The sequence below is a fragment of the Elephas maximus genome, chromosome 17 (assembly GCF_024166365.1).
Source record: "Elephas maximus indicus isolate mEleMax1 chromosome 17, mEleMax1 primary haplotype, whole genome shotgun sequence".
Lineage (NCBI taxonomy): Eukaryota > Metazoa > Chordata > Mammalia > Proboscidea > Elephantidae > Elephas > Elephas maximus.
This window is the reverse complement of record NC_064835.1, coordinates 22,730,982-22,746,830: the sequence shown is the minus strand read 5'-3', so window position 1 is coordinate 22,746,830 and position 15,849 is coordinate 22,730,982. Positions and strand designations below refer to the sequence as shown.

Sequence of the window (15,849 nt, the reverse complement as noted above, 5' to 3'; positions counted from 1 at the left end):
AGCCAAATGGCAGAATAGACAGATGCTTCTGGAGAGCCCTCTTACAACAAAGACCCGAAAAAACAAGAGAAATGAGTATATTTATGAAAAGCTAGGAACCCTGAACATCAAAGGCAAGCGTAGAAAACGAGCTGAAGGGCGGGGGAAGACTTACTGGACCTGAATTGCTGGGAGCCCTCAGTCAACATTCCTGGGAGAGGCAGCAGCAGGCTGGTACTAGCATTTGGCTGCAGTTTCCTCAGGGAGAAGCAGCCAGCCACACAGTCTACTCACATCTCCGGAACCAGAGAAGAACGGCGCTCCTGGCAAAAGCTAAGTACATGCATATATTTTACCATGACTCCACACCCCCCCTGCTCCTAGGCTGGATTCAGGGGGTGATTTCCCTAGGCCTGAGATAGGCCCTGTTGAGTGCCTAGAGTCATCCTCCCGGCCTTGGAGAAGGAATAAATTTCAATTGAGGGAAAAGATAATTTGCCCGCTCCACTAACCAGGTGAGCTCAGGACAGAAGCAGCTCTGATCCAGGCATAAATGATCCGTGGACTTTGAGTACCTTTCCCCTTGCATGGACCTGTGTGGGCCTATTTCAGGAGACTAGGCCCTTGTTGGCAGGCTCCAACCACTTCAGCTATACAGCCGAGAGGTGGGTGTTTGATGTTTGACGTTGCTTTGCCTATTAAACAGCATCCTCACCTACCCACTTCAGGGGCCTAAGACCTGGTGGCTCCACTCAGGTCACCCAGTCACCTGCGACAGGGGTCCAAGGATAACTGGTACCTCCCAGTGCTTACAACCAAAAATATTGTTGCCCGTGACCCATCTGCAGAACCCACCCATTTGTATGCTCTAGGGAACAGAGACACACTTTGCTCAGAGACATATGGGAGATGATTCTCAGCCCCCTGCCTTTTTCAGAGTGTGTTCCCCTGCTACAACCAGATACTGGTACCTATGGAAATCACCCCTGCCCCTCTAAAGTCTGTAGGACAGAGCCTGTACCACACACTCATTGATCAGCTACCTGGACACTTGAGGCAAATTCATACAAGAAAAGTGAATGGACTCCTAGACTGATATACCTGATAAGAGCTCTAGCCATCTAGGAACAGGTCATCAAAGTGCCAAAGGTGAAAACAATCAAGCTAGCTCACTCAAGCAACCCATTTGGGCATACCAAAACAAAACAAAGCAGGAAGCTACAACACCATAAGCAAACAAAATAAAGTAATACAATAACTTATAGATGGCTCAGAGACAACAGTCGATATCAAGTCACATTAAGAAACAGTCCATGATCGCCTCAACAAGCTCTAAAAACAAAGAATCAAGGGATCTTCTAGATGAAAGTGCCTTCCTGGAATTACCAGAAGCAGAATACAAAAGATTAATATACAGAACCATTCAAGACATCAGGAAGGAAATGAGGCAATACACAGAACAAGCCAAGGAACACACAGATCAAGCAATTGAAGAAATTAAAAAGGTTATTCAGGAACATAATGAAAAATTTAATAAGCTGGAAAAATCCACAGACAGATAGCAATCAGAAATTCAGAAGATTAACAATAAAATTACAGAAGTAGACAACTCAATAGAGGTCAGAGGAGCAGAATTGAGCAAGTGGAAGTCAGAATTCCTGAACTTGGAGATAAAGCACTTGGCACTAATATATTTGAAGAAAAATCAGATAAAACAATTTGAAAAATTGAAGAAACCTTAAGAATCTTGTGGGAGTCTATCAAGAGAAATAACCTACGGGTGATTGGAGTACCAGAACAGAGAGGGAGAACAGAAAGTACAGAGAGAATTGTTGAAGACTTGTTGGCAGAAAACTTCCCTGATATCGCGAAAGATGAGAAAATATCTATCCAAGGTGCTCATTGAATTCCACATAAGGTAGATTTTAAAGAAAGTCACCAAGACATATTATAATCAAACTTGCCAAAACCAAAGATAAAGAGAGAATTTTAAGAGCAGCTAGGGATAAAGGAAAAGTTACCTACAAAGGAGAACATTAAGAATAAGCTCGGACTACTTGGCAGAAACCATGTAGGCAAGAAGGCAATGGGATGACTTATCTAAAAAACTGAAGGGAAAACACTGCCAGCCAAGAATCTTATATCCAGCAAAACTGCCTCTCAAATATGAAGGTGAAATTAGGATATTTCCAGATAAGTAGGAGTTTAGGGAATTCTTAAAAACCAAACCAAAACTACGAGAAATACTTAAGGGAGTTCTTTGGTTAGAAGATCAATAATATCAGGTATCAACCCAAGACTAAAATACTGGGCAGAGCGATCTATTAAGAAAACATTCTACATCGCACTTTGGAGAGTGTCATCTGGGGTCTTAAATGCTAGCAAGCAGCCATCTAAGATGCATCAATTGATCTCAAGCCACCTGGATCAAAGGAGAATGAAGAACACCAAGGACACAAGGTAATTGCGATCTCAAGAGACAGAAACTGCCACATAAACCAGAGACTCCATCAGCCTGAGACCAGAAGAACTAGATGTTGCCCGGCTACAACCGATGACTGCCCTGACAGGGAACACAACAGAGAAGCCCTGAGGGAGCAGGAGAGCAGTGGAATGCAGACTCCAAATTCTTGTAAAAAGACCAGACTTAATGGTCTGACTGAGACGAGAAGGACCCTGGTGGTCATGGCCCCCAGACCTTCTGTTGGCCCAGTACAGGAACCATTCCCAAAGCCAACTCTTCGGACATGAATTGGAGTGGACAGTTGGTTGGAGAGGGATGCTGGTGAGGAGTGAGCTTCTTGGGTCAGGTGGACACTTGAGACTATGTTGGCATCTCCTGCCTGGAGGGGAGATGAGAGAGCAGAGAGGGTTAGAAGCTGGTGAAATGGACACGAAAAGAGAGAGTGGTGGGAGGGAGCAGGCTGCCTCATTGGGGGAGAGCAATTGGGAGTATGTAGCAAGGTGTATATAAGTTTTTTGTGAGAGACTGACTTGATTTGTAAACTTTCACTTAAAGCACAATAAAAATAATAAAAACACAAACAAAAGGAATTTAGTGCAGGAGTGTAAGAGGAACAAAGAAATCCTCAGCACCACAGAGAAAGTACTACAAACTGACAACAATAAACTCACACCTATCAATTATTACACTGAACATAAATGGCCTAAAAACAAACCAAGCTCTTTGCTGTCAAGTCGATTCCAACTCGCAGCGACCTTATAGGACAGAATAGAACTGCCTCATGAGGTTTCTAAGGACCACCTGGTTGATTTGAACTGCTAACCTTTTCATTAGCAGCCATAGCTCTTTACCGCTATGCCATCAGGGTTTCCAAATGGCCTAAATTCACCCATAAAGAGATGGAGAGTGACAGAATGGATTAAAAATAAATAAATAAACCAGCATCCATCTGTATACTGTCTACAAGAGAGATGCCGTAGAAACAAAGACATAAATGTATTACAAATGAAGCTTGGAAAAAAAAATATACCAAGCAAAGAGCCACGAAAAAAGAGCAGGAGTACAATACTAATCTCAGATAAAATAGACTTTAAAACAAAATCTACCACAGAAGGCAAATAAGGGCCCTATATAATGATTAAAGGGACAATCCATCATGAAAACATAATCATAATAAATGTCTACACACTTAATGACTGGGCTTCAAAATACATAAAACAAACGAATATCATTGAAAAGAGAAATTAGCAGTTCCACTATAATAGCAGAAGACTTCAACACACCAATCTTGGTAAAGAACAGAACATCTAGAAAGACACTCAAAGATACAGAAGATCTAAAGGCTGCAATCAGCCAACTTGAACTCATAGACATATACAGAACAGCCCACCCATCAGCTGCAAAGTACACACTCTTTTCCAACGTACATGGAACATTCTTCAGAATAGACAAATAGTAGGCCACAGAACAACCCTGAACAAAATCTAAAACATTGAGATAATACAAAGTATCTTCTCAGATTGCAATTTCATCAAAGTAGAAATTAACAATGTGAAGATCAAGTAAAAGAAATCCATTGCATGGAAACTAAATAACAAGGTGCTTAAAAACCACTGGGTCATAGAAGAAGTCAAAGATGGAATTAAAAAATTCTAGAATTAAATGAGAATGATAACACATCATACCAAAACCTTTGGCAGTGATCAGAGGTCAATTTATAGCAATAGGAGCACACATCACAAAAAAGAAGAAAGGGAGAAAATCAAAGCATTAGCTACACAACTTGAACAAATAGAGGACAGCCAAAGAAGCCAGAAGTAAGGAAATAATAAAGATCAGAGCAGAAATAAATGAAATAGAGAATGGAAAAACAATAGAAAGAATCAACAAAACTAAAAGTTGGCTCTTCAAAAGGAACAACAAAATCAACAAACCACTGGCCAAGCTGACAAAAGAAAAACAGGAGAGGATGCAAATAACCCAAATAAGAAATGAAACGGGGGACATTACAACAGACCCAAATGAAATTAAAAGAATTTTAACAGAGTATTATGAAAAACCATAGTCCAACAAATTTGAAAATCTAGAGTAAATGGACAAATTTCTAGAAACACACTGTTTACCCAAACTATCACAAATCTATGTTGAAAATCTGAACAGACCCATATCAACAGAAGAGATCGAAAAGGTTAAAAAAAAAAAAAAAAAAAACATACAAACTTCACCAAAAGAGTAAAAAGAGAACCTACAGATAGGGGAAAAAAATTGGCTATTACAAATCCAACAAGAGTCTAATTTCTAAAATCTACAGGAAAATCCGACACCTCTACAACAAAAAGGCAAATAATTCAATTAAAAATGTGCAAAGGAAACGAACAGATACTTCAGCAAATAAGACATCCAAGTGGCTAGCAGACATATGAAGAAATGGTTGCAATTACTAGGCATTAAACAAATGCAAATCTAAACCACAATGAGATACCATCTCACCCCAGCATTACTGTCAAGAATCAAAAAAAAAAAAAAAAAACCCAGAAAATAACAAATGTTGGAGAGCCTGCAGGGAGATTGGAACTCTTAGCACTGCTGGTGGGACTGCAAAATGGCACAACCATTTTGGAAAATGATATGGTGCATCCTCAGAAAGCCAGAAATAGAAATACCATATGATCCAGCAATCCCACTTCTAGGAATATACCCTAGAGAAATAAAAGCTGTTTCATGAATAGACACATGTGCACACCCATGTTCATTGCCGCGTTTTTCACAATAGCAATACAATATGGTGGAAATAACCTGGGTGCTCATCAACAGATGAATGGATAAACAAACCATGGTATACACACAATGGAACATTATGCAACGATAAATAACAATAATGAATCTGTGAAGCATCTCACAACATGGATGAATCTGGAGGGCTGAGTGGAATAAGTCAATCACAAAAGGATAAATATTGTATGAGACCACTACTATAAAAACTCCAGAATAGGTTTACACACAAAAAGAAACAATCTTTGATGGGTATGAAGGAGGGGAGGGGCAGGGATGTAAAACACTAAATAAAGAAAGAGATAAGTGGTAACTCGGAAGGGTAAGACAGTATGCAATACTGGGGAAGCCAGCACAACTTGTTCAGGGTAAGGTCATGGAAGCTCCATGGACAAGGTTCATCCTTTGCCCAAAGATTAGACAGGCCCATAAAGCAAAACAAGACTAAAGGGACACAACCGCCCAGGTGCAAGGACTAGAAAGCAGGAGGGGATAGGAAATAGGGAACCCAAGGTCAAGAAGGGGAGTGTTGAGATGTCCTGAGGTTGTTAAGCAACAACATAAAACAATATGTGTACTATTTAATAAGAAGCTAGTTTGTTCTGTAAACCTTCATCTAAAGTTCAATAAAAATAAATAAATAAATAGATTAAAGCCTGCATCAATCAGTAATTAAAACATTTAAGGTAAACTCAACTAAGCAAATTATTGCAATTATTGCACTTACTAATTGTAATTACTATATGATAATGAGATAATATTTAACAAATACTTTAATTGGTATTTAAAATATAAATTTTATATATAACAATGTAGTTCAGTCTTTATAAAGAATTAAAATAACCTCTATAATGCATATATATCCAGTTTTTAAATACAATTTTACTTTTAAAAGAAAAAAGGTATTATCTCTCTATGGTAGGCTTGTTAGGAACTCAATGGCAATATTTGCAAGATGCTTTCATTCAGAATCTTGCAGATATGCTGACTGAAATTAACATAGTAAATGAAAATATTCCAAGTACTATTGTTATGTGTACATCTTAATGCCTAAATAGCATTAGTAGAGATCACTGGAAAAAAAAAAAAACTTTTAAGTCTTATATTTTAGGTTGTTTATTTTCCCCATGGGGAATAGCTTTGTTGTTGTTGTTGTTGTTAGGTGCCGTCGAGTTGGTTCCCACTCATAGCGACTCTATGCACAGCAGTACGAAACACTGCCTGGTCCTGAGCCATCCTTACAATTGTTGTTAAGCTTGAGCTCATTGTTGCAGCCACTGTGTCAATCCGCCTCGTTGAGGGTCTTCCTCTTTTCCACTGACCCTGTATTCTGCCAAGCATGATGTCCTTCTCCAGGGACTGATCCCTGCTGACAACACGTCCAAAGTATGTAAGACGGAGTTTCGCCATCCTTGTCTCTAAGGAGCATTCTGGCTGTACTTCTTCCAAGACAGATTTGTTGGTTCTTTTGGCACTCCATGGTATATTTAATATTCTTCGCCAACACCACAATTCAAAGGTGTCGATTCTTCTTCAGTCTTCCTTATTCGTTGTCCAGCTTTCACATGCATATGATGTGATTGAAAATAACATGGCTTAGGTCAGGCACACCTTAGCCTTCAAGGTGACATCTTGGCTCTTTAATACTTTGAAGAGGTCCTTTGCAGCAGATTTACCCAATGCAATGTGTCTTTTGATTTCTTGACCGCTGCTTCTGTGGCTGTTGATTGTGGATCCAAGTAAAATGAAGTCCTTGACAACTTCCGTCTTTTCTCCAATTATCATGATGTTGCTCATTGGTCCATTTGTGATGATTTTTGTTTTCTTTATATTGAGGTGCAATCCATACTGAAGGCTGTGGTCTTTAATCTTCATTAGTAAGTGCTTCAAGTCCTCTTCACTTTCAGCAAGCAAGGTTGGGGAATCACTTTAGAAAATATATTTCGTCTCTATCTTCAAAATTTCCTGAAATTTTCAATGTGTACAAATTTAAATAGAATAGCATGAAGCCCACTGGTGCTGCAACGATATCTGTCACATCTTTGTTTGAAATCTACAGTGACATATGAGCAATAAATTACACTTATATGAGAATAGTAAATACTTGAGAACCAGTGAGGAAAAGGGGAAATTCTAATTGTTTCTTTTCACACCACCTCCAGAGCATAGATATTAACATCTCTGTTTTTTTTTTTTTTTTCCAGAAGTTTGGAGAGTAATAATACTTTGCCCAAGGTCACACCGCAAGTATGTGTTGAGCTGAGATTTGAATGGAGGACTGTCTAACAAGAACCCCTTTCCACTGAGTCAGTTACAGCTCACAGAGACCCTATAGGACAGAACAGAACTGCCCCATAGGGTTTCCAAGAAGCCCCTGGTAAATTCGAACTGCAGACATTTTGGTTAGCGGCTGAGCTGTTAACCACTGAGGTGTCTAACAATAGTCCAATTAAATGTATAAAATCTTGAAATGCTAGAATTGAGAGAGGTATTAAAGATGACATATCCAATGTTCCATCCAGTGCTTTTGTCCTTGAACAATATAAATGCTAAGTGATTTTCAGGCTATGCTTGAACAGTTCTAATTTGGGTATGTGGCTGCACAGTAAGGCAGCTAGTTTCATTTCTGGATGTCTGACTGCTAAAATGTTCTTATTTGTCTTCAAACAAAATATGTCTCTCCATGGTTTCCAGCAGTTAGTTTTACTTCAATCTCTTAAAGACATATTAAAAAAAAAAAGTAAAAAAAAAAAAATGGATAAATTTCATTGCTGTCGAGCCTATTTCAACTCCTAGTGACTCTATATGTCAAAGTAGAAGTGCCCCATAGGGGTTTCCAAGGCTGTAATCTGCACAGAGTCGACTGCCACATTCAAAATCTGGAACCAACAATGGCAGTAATGGAATGGGGCAGTTTTGTAGCAAGTAGAAATGGATCAAGAAACTTTGGCATAAATAGAATTAAATACCTACTGCTTGGCTTGCTAAGTCACGTGGCAGGCAAGTCAAACTTACAGGGTGAATGATGTTATATTCACATTTATTTATTCAATAGAAATCTCCAAGGACATTAAATATGCAAAAAATCATTAAGTAAGAAATTGGAGCAATATATCAGGATAGAGGAAATACACACATATAATATATTAAGGGAAATATATGATTCACAATTAATTGAATTCACTTATGGAAAAACTAACATTATACTGAAAGGATATTTGAAAGAGTTAATGTAGCGATAGAAAAAAAGGTAGTTTTTTTCTTTATATTTTTTTCAAAAATAATGATTATATTTTCTCTAAAATTTATCTTGTGTTTAAATTGCAATTTATGATTGTATAGCGAATGAATGAAGTTTGAAAAGAGGTAAATCATAAGGAAGAAAGGGAAAAGTTCTCATAATCCCACCATAGACATTCATGATTAGGTTCAATGTTGTGTTAATAGTCTTTCTTTTGTAAATGTGCAGACCCCTGTTTTGTTTTACCATTCAGAACTGACTCCAGGACATAGGTCAGAGAAGCTTGCTCTGGATTAGTGAGTCAGAAGAACTGAATTATCAGGGGCTTTTTCTAGGAAGCTAGGGGTCTGAGAAGGCACTGGGCAGTTGGAATAGGCATAAAGGTCAACCAAAAGCTTTTTACACACACATTTAATAATGTCTAATAAAACACTGTCTTAAAAGTATTTTTAATAAAACACTGTCTTAAAAGTAACCAATGACTCAGAAATAAATCACAGCCATATTTAATTAGGCTGTTTGCAGCGTGGTCTCGGGCACTGGAAGCATTGTTGTCCTCAGACTATAGAAATGGGAAATGAGCATGAAGATCACCGTGGTGGAAAGCACAGGCTGTCTTCTCCTGGGCGGTAGGTTGGGTTCTGTCAAAAATACAGGAAGATGCTTGAGCCATCCAAACAGACAAAGGACTGCAAGGTGAGAGACAAAGATTTTCAAGACTGGCCTTATCCTCAGTCGAGCAGATTCAAAGAAGCAGGAAAGAAAAAAATTTAAAAAATGTGTGACAACATATTGAGGGAATTTAAGATGATTTTTTTCACCGTTCTAGATCTGATGGCTTACATCATTTTAGATTGAAATTGAGGGAAGGTAATAGGAATTTGGAAGTTTAAAATATACTTGGATCTTGACACTGTTATTGGTACTAGACTGCTAAGGCAGTACAAAAACCTGGACAAAATATATAAACTGTTTGTAGGCAATGGACAAGTATTACAAAACCATGATTACTGAGAAAAGAAAAACTCGTGATCTAGGTCTCACAACCTTGTTTGTTCTCTGCCAGGACACAATTTCCTGACTCCAAGGTAGCAAGTTGGTGTTCAAACAAAGTATGATAGCCATGCCTATCTGAAGAGTGAGACCTCACAGACATAGACATGTCTATCATGAAACGCTGTTATTAGGTGAATACATATGTGAGTTTTCATGTATTACTGATGAATTGACCTTTTGTCATCATAAAATATTACTCTTTGCCCCTGGTAGATTTCTTTTTTCTGATATCTAGTTTCACTGGTATTAATATAGCTATTCTAGCTTTGTTTTTTTAACTTTGTCTATCTTTTTTTATCTTTTTACTTTTTAACCTCCGTACCTTTACATTTGAAGTTTGTGGGTTTTTTTTTTTTTCGCTTGTTTCTCTGTTTTGGTTGGTTATTTTATTTTTTAGACCACATGTACTTCTTCTTTTTGTTTTTCCTTCCCTGACATTCTCCTTTTTTTATTGGAGTGTTTAGACTACGTTTAATTTTTGATATGATTAGGTTTAAACTTACCACATTTCTGCTTGTTTTCTATTTGTAATAAACAATCTTTCTTCATTTTTCTTGTATTCCATTTTATCTCAGGAGCCCTGGTGGCCCAGTGGTTAAGAACTCAGCTGCTGAGCAAAAGGTTGGCAGTTTGAATCCACCAGTCGCACCTTGGAAACCCTATGGGGCAGTTCTACTCTGTCCTCTAGTGTCACTAGGAGCTGCAATCGACTCAATGGCAATGGGTTTGCTTTTGGGTTTTTTGGCTTATCATGGAGCTCTGGTGGCACAAATGTTTAAGTGCTTGGCTTTAAAACTGCTAAACCCATCCAGCAGCTTCACTGGAGAAGGACCTGGTGATATGCTTCCATAAAGATTATAGCCAAGAAAACCCTGTAGGGCTGTTTTACTCTGTCACGGGGTTGATATGAGTTGAATCAGCTTGACGGCACCTAACACCAATAATAGAACATTGGCTTATCAGTTATACCTTTGTTTTTATTTTTGGTGAATGATAAAGGTTTTACCACTTTAACTTACCACAGTCTATCTTCAAATAATACCATACCATGTCATGTATAATATAAGAAATTTACAGTATACTTTCCATTGACTCCTCCCATGATCTGTACTACTGTTGTTATCCATTTTACTTTCACATATGTTATAAAATCCATAATAAACTATAATTATTATTCCTTAGTATTTACCTTTTAAAGAGCTTTTAAGATGATAGAAATTGCTTTTATATTTCCCTACATATTTGCCATTTTTTATTATTTTGTGTACATAGACATTTCCATTTAGTTTATTTTCTTTTTGCCAGAAGATGTCTCTTAACATTTCTTGAAGTTTGTGCCTAATAGAGACAATTATTATTATTATTATTATTATTATGATTATTATTATTATTATTCTATTTATTCATCTGGAAATGCTTTTATTTTCCAACCATCACTTTTGAAGTATATTGGCAGTGGCTGTAGAATTTTAGGTTGGTTGTTATTTTGTTTAACACTTTAGAAATATTTTCCCATTGTCTTCTGACTTTATCATTTAAGAAATGATATAATCATTTCCTTACTGTGTTTATGATTTTCTCTGTTTTTTTTTCCTTTTTTTAGTAGTTCCCCTCTGATATGTGTGAGATTTTTCTTTTCATCCTTCTTGGGATTATAATGTTTTACAAAGAGGAACTTGAAGTACTTACTGATGAAGATCAAAGACTACAGCCTTCAGTATGAATTGCACCTCAACATAAAGAAAAAAAAAAAAACAACCAGACCAATAAGCAATATCATGGTAAACGGAGAAAATATTGAAGTTATCAAGAACTTCATTTTACTTGGCTCTACAATCAACACCCATGGAAGCAGAAATCAAGAAATCAGGTGATGTATTGCATTGGGCAAATCAGCGGCAAAAGACATATTTAAAGTGTTGAAAAGCAAAGATATCTCTTTGAGGACTAAGGTGTGCCTGAACAAAACCGTGATATTTTCAATTGCCTCACATGCATGTGAAAGCTGGACAATGAACAAGGAAGATCAAGGAAGAATTGACACCTTAGAAATATGATGTTGACAAAGAACATTGAATATACATGAACTGCCAGAAGGATGAACAAATCTGTCTGGGAAGAAGTACAATCAGAGTGTTCCTTAGAAGCAAGGATGGCGAGACTTCATCTCACATACTTTGGATATGTTATCAGGAGGGACAAGTCTCTGGAGAAGGACATCATGCTTGGTAAAGTAGAGGGTTAACGACAAAGAGGAAGGCCCTCAGTGAGGTGGATTGACACGGTGGCTACAACAAACATAACAAAGATTGTGAGGATGGCACAGGACCAGGCAGTGTTTCATTGTGTTGTACATAGGGTACCTATGAGTCAGAACAGACTCAAAGACACCTAACAATAACAATGACAATATTCCCCTTTTATACTTGACTTTTCTACAAGTCAACCCAAACTGCTTTAAAATTCTCCAAAATAATGTAACAATATAGCTTGGATCCTCCTTGACAATCCTAACTTAAAATATTCTGTTGCTATGTTAGTCCATGTTTCACACATTATGCTTGATCCAATGCCATGGTAATTCTGGGTCTTGGTATTATCCCTACCATATACAATGGAATCAAGTTCTACTAAGTTCGAGAAGTTCATATAAAGTAAGACCAGAATGGTGCTTATAGCAGAATGTCTGATGCTCAGTTTTGGCGAATTGTAAAAAGAGTTTAAAGTACACTACAAACTCTGACAAGGAGTTATATGTTTAGGATGCCATGAAAACTAAAGATATGTATTGGTAACTGACCCACAGTGTTCATGACAATTACGGAACCAGTGGTCATCACTGGAAAGTACTTGTATTCATTGTGGCTAAACTGAATGCCTCATTTTAGAGAACAGAAAGCCTTCATAAGTTTTCTTAAAGTTCTATTTATGATTATCCACTTAGGTAAAAAAAAAAGGGAAGTAACAAATACAGAATATGATAGATTTTAGACAGTACACTTTAAATTTATATTGAATCTAAGATTTGTACTAATCTTCAAGCCCTGATCACAAAAATGTTCCTTATGTTTTGCTTCTAGCAACCCTAGGAGCTGGGGAATTTGGACCTTCCCATGGGCAGATATGTCAGTCATGGGATCTAATCCCTCATCTTTAGAGTCTTAGGATCCTGTAATATGAGAGAAAGGATGACCACATTGGGCTTCATGCCTTCAGGTTGCATTTAGAAAAAAACTTTTTTTTTTTTTTTGTCACAACAGGGGAATGAAGAATGAAAAGGATGTATGTCTGGATGGTCACGGTGACCCCACTTCTGACCTACCGCACCAAACTGAAAGCAAATCAGTGTGTACAGTCCCCATTGCAAGCCCTGAGCTGACTGGAGGGTGGAAGGAGAACTGATCAAGATGAGGAACTCACTTTTATCTTCTTGCTTTCTGGGCTTGTACTTTAAAAAATGAGACATACAGACATCTCTTTTGGTTCTCTAAGTCTTCCTTGCCCCTTCTGGTCTGTTTCCCTGCACTAAGATGGCCAGTATGGTCGCCTTCTTCTCCACCTTAGCCTATATTAGCTCTACAGATAGTAAAGATTCAGGCAGCATATGGGACACATGATACAGCCTAATATGTCAGTAAGTAGTGAAAATAAATTTCTCCTTCCACCTATTCGTAGTCTGGAAGCTGTGCTGTTTTCCCCCTGGTGGAAGTAAAGCCATCTTCATTCTTAGCACATGGGAATAAGGATTCTCCCTGGTTTTAAGGATCATGATGGTGTTTGTGTTTGGATGGGTGGGGAAAGGGAAAGAAAAATTGTTTTTCCAGGTACTTGAGAATTTGGAAGAGATATTAATATCTGCGTAAATATTTATGTACAGAGATGTTTATCATTATGTTACTGACAAGATTTAGAAAATTGTAAACAATAGAAATACTGAAAAATGTTTACAAAAAAAATCAAACCCACTGCCATCGAGTGAATTCTGCATCGTAGCCGCCCTATAAGACAGAGTAGAAATGTCCCATAGGGTTTCCAAGGCTGTAAAATCTCTATGGAAGCAGACAGCCACATCTTTGTCCTGCAGAGCACCTGGTGGGTTCATATCTCAAATCACTAACCTTTTATTTGGCAGCTGAGCATGTTAAGCACTGTGCCACCAGGGCTGTATGTTAAAAATAGTTAACATCTAATTAGTTGGATTGTGAGCATTTCTTCTAATATGTGTTTTTAATGAATTCCTTATAATTAATATGGAATTAATATGGGTGATTATTTTTGGAATCTCTAAAATTAATTTTATTTCTTTAAGTAGTAAAGCCACTGAATAAAGTCAAATATTTTTAAAAATCAGCTTTATCCATTTATTTTATAGCAAATATGATGTTACTCCCTTGCTGTAAAATCTTTCACTGACTTCCTATTAACTTTAAAGTCTAAATTCTAATATATATACAATGATTTTTATAATCTGATCGTATCTAAATGGCAACCTCACTTTCTATCTAGTTTTCCTTTCCTCCTTGCACTCTCAGATTACCAATTTATTTGTTATTCCTCCAGAACAGAATCTATCACATGTTAGTGTCTTTGGATATGCTGCCCCCATCCTCTGGAATGCAATTCACTCTATTTTCATCTGTCAAAATTCCTCTGCAGAAAGCCTGTCTGCCCTGATTCCCACAAGATACACAGGCTGTGTTTCTTTTGTGCTCTAATTGTAGATGGTGAATACCATGCTATTACTCGTGGTACAGTGCTTTCTGAGTTTCCTGAGCATCAAAGGTGTGCTTCTGATTTCTGTATGTTACTCTTCACAATGCGTGCTGGGTTCACAGAAGGAACTCAATAATTGGAGGAAGAGGATTTACACATTATCAAAGAGTGGGAGAGGTAGACATAATTCAGTATATTTCAAATTTTTCAAATGATAATATAAAAATTACACATAGATCAAAATTGAATACAAAAAATCAACATATCAATATAATAATGTCAAGCATAAAATGATATACAATATAGCTCATGTGAGATAAAACTAAGAGTAAACACACACAGATGCTCGAGTTCACTATTAGTTTTTTTTTTCTTATACTAAACAGTGGATGCTATGGTACCATTTTACATTTATTCCATTAGAAAAATAATATTAAACAATCAAAATACATATTAACAAGGCTGCAGAAATCCTGCAACATTCATAAATCATGGAAGCATTTCTTTATTCATGCATCCATTCAACCTGCATTTATTATCTATTCTGTGTTCTGCGTAGTGACAGGAACTGGGGATACAAATTGAATAAGATATTGGCCATGCCCTCAAGGAGATTATTGCAATGATACATGAACAGGCAGATTTTAGGAGATAACTCAAGAGTGATATTTATGTCAAAATAGGGGCTACATCACGAAAAAAATTCCAATGAGGAGAGAAACCTTAAATTAATATTTAAACCAAGAATAAGGGAGGGAAAAAGTGAGCAAGGTTAATGAAAGCACAAAGTAATAAAGTGGGATGACTCACTCAAGGGCTTAAATATTGGTGCATCATTTAGAAAAGTAAATTTAAAAAAGAATAATAAATATGTTCATACACTTTGACTCAATGAGTTTTGTGCTGGAAAATTATGATGCTAAAACATTCCAAAGGACAAAATATAATGCCAATTCATTTCTAAAGCTAAAGGAAAAGGAAATAGCTTAAAAGTCCAGAATTGGGTAACTTATTAGGTAAATGATAGCATATTGATTTACCACAATATTATATGGTTCTCAATATTATTGGCTGTTAAAATTATATAGCAGCATGGGAAAAGTTTATAAAATGAGGTAAGGGAAAAATGAAATGCTACATTATATTACCAGGTTGTGAATACTGTTTGTTATTTTTTTTTTCTAGAAGATTTATAGCCTCATTTTTTATAAATGCTTAGATCTATGATCCATTTCAAATTAATTTATGTTTAGCATATGGGATAAAATTTGAGGTTAACTTTGACTCCATATGGGTTTTGAGTTGTTCCAGCAAAATTTGTTGAAGAGTTTTCTTTTCCTACTGAACTGCTGCGAGGCTTTGGTGAAAAATCAGTTGACTATAGATGAATGGGCCTCTCTTGGACCTTCTCTTCTATTTCACTGACCTAGTTGTCTATCCTTATGCCACTTCCAGACTGCATTGTATATGGCTGCTTTATAGAGAATCTTTGGTCAGGCAGTCTGTCTTTCAACATTTGTTTATTTTCAACATTATCTTTTCTCTTCTAGATCCTTTACAGTATCAATTTCAAAGTCTGCACCAATTTCTATTAAGAAACAAAAAGGCTACTAGGATGGTAATT

At 36.9% G+C, this 15,849-nt stretch overlaps 2 protein-coding genes across 4 annotated transcripts in view; both read left to right on the top strand.

Annotated features, from left to right (window-relative positions):
• The window catches only part of LOC126060636 (olfactory receptor 150-like), an 881,095-nt gene that overhangs the window by 242,103 nt on the left and 623,143 nt on the right, over positions 1 to 15,849 (top strand). The window contains exons 2-3 of one of the 3 annotated variants that reach the window (XR_007513632.1): positions 11,116 to 11,740; positions 12,773 to 13,832. The exons of 1 other annotated variant lie outside the window; for it this stretch is intronic. The gene's annotated coding sequence lies outside the window, so the exon portion shown is untranslated. Of the gene's footprint in view, positions 1 to 11,115; positions 11,741 to 12,772; positions 13,833 to 15,849 lie in introns of those variants that run through there. One more of the 3 variants, XR_007513633.1, reaches the window with a different exon arrangement.
• Positions 1 to 15,849, top strand: part of LOC126060934 (olfactory receptor 150-like) — an 87,691-nt gene that overhangs the window by 37,213 nt on the left and 34,629 nt on the right. The window lies entirely within an intron of this gene.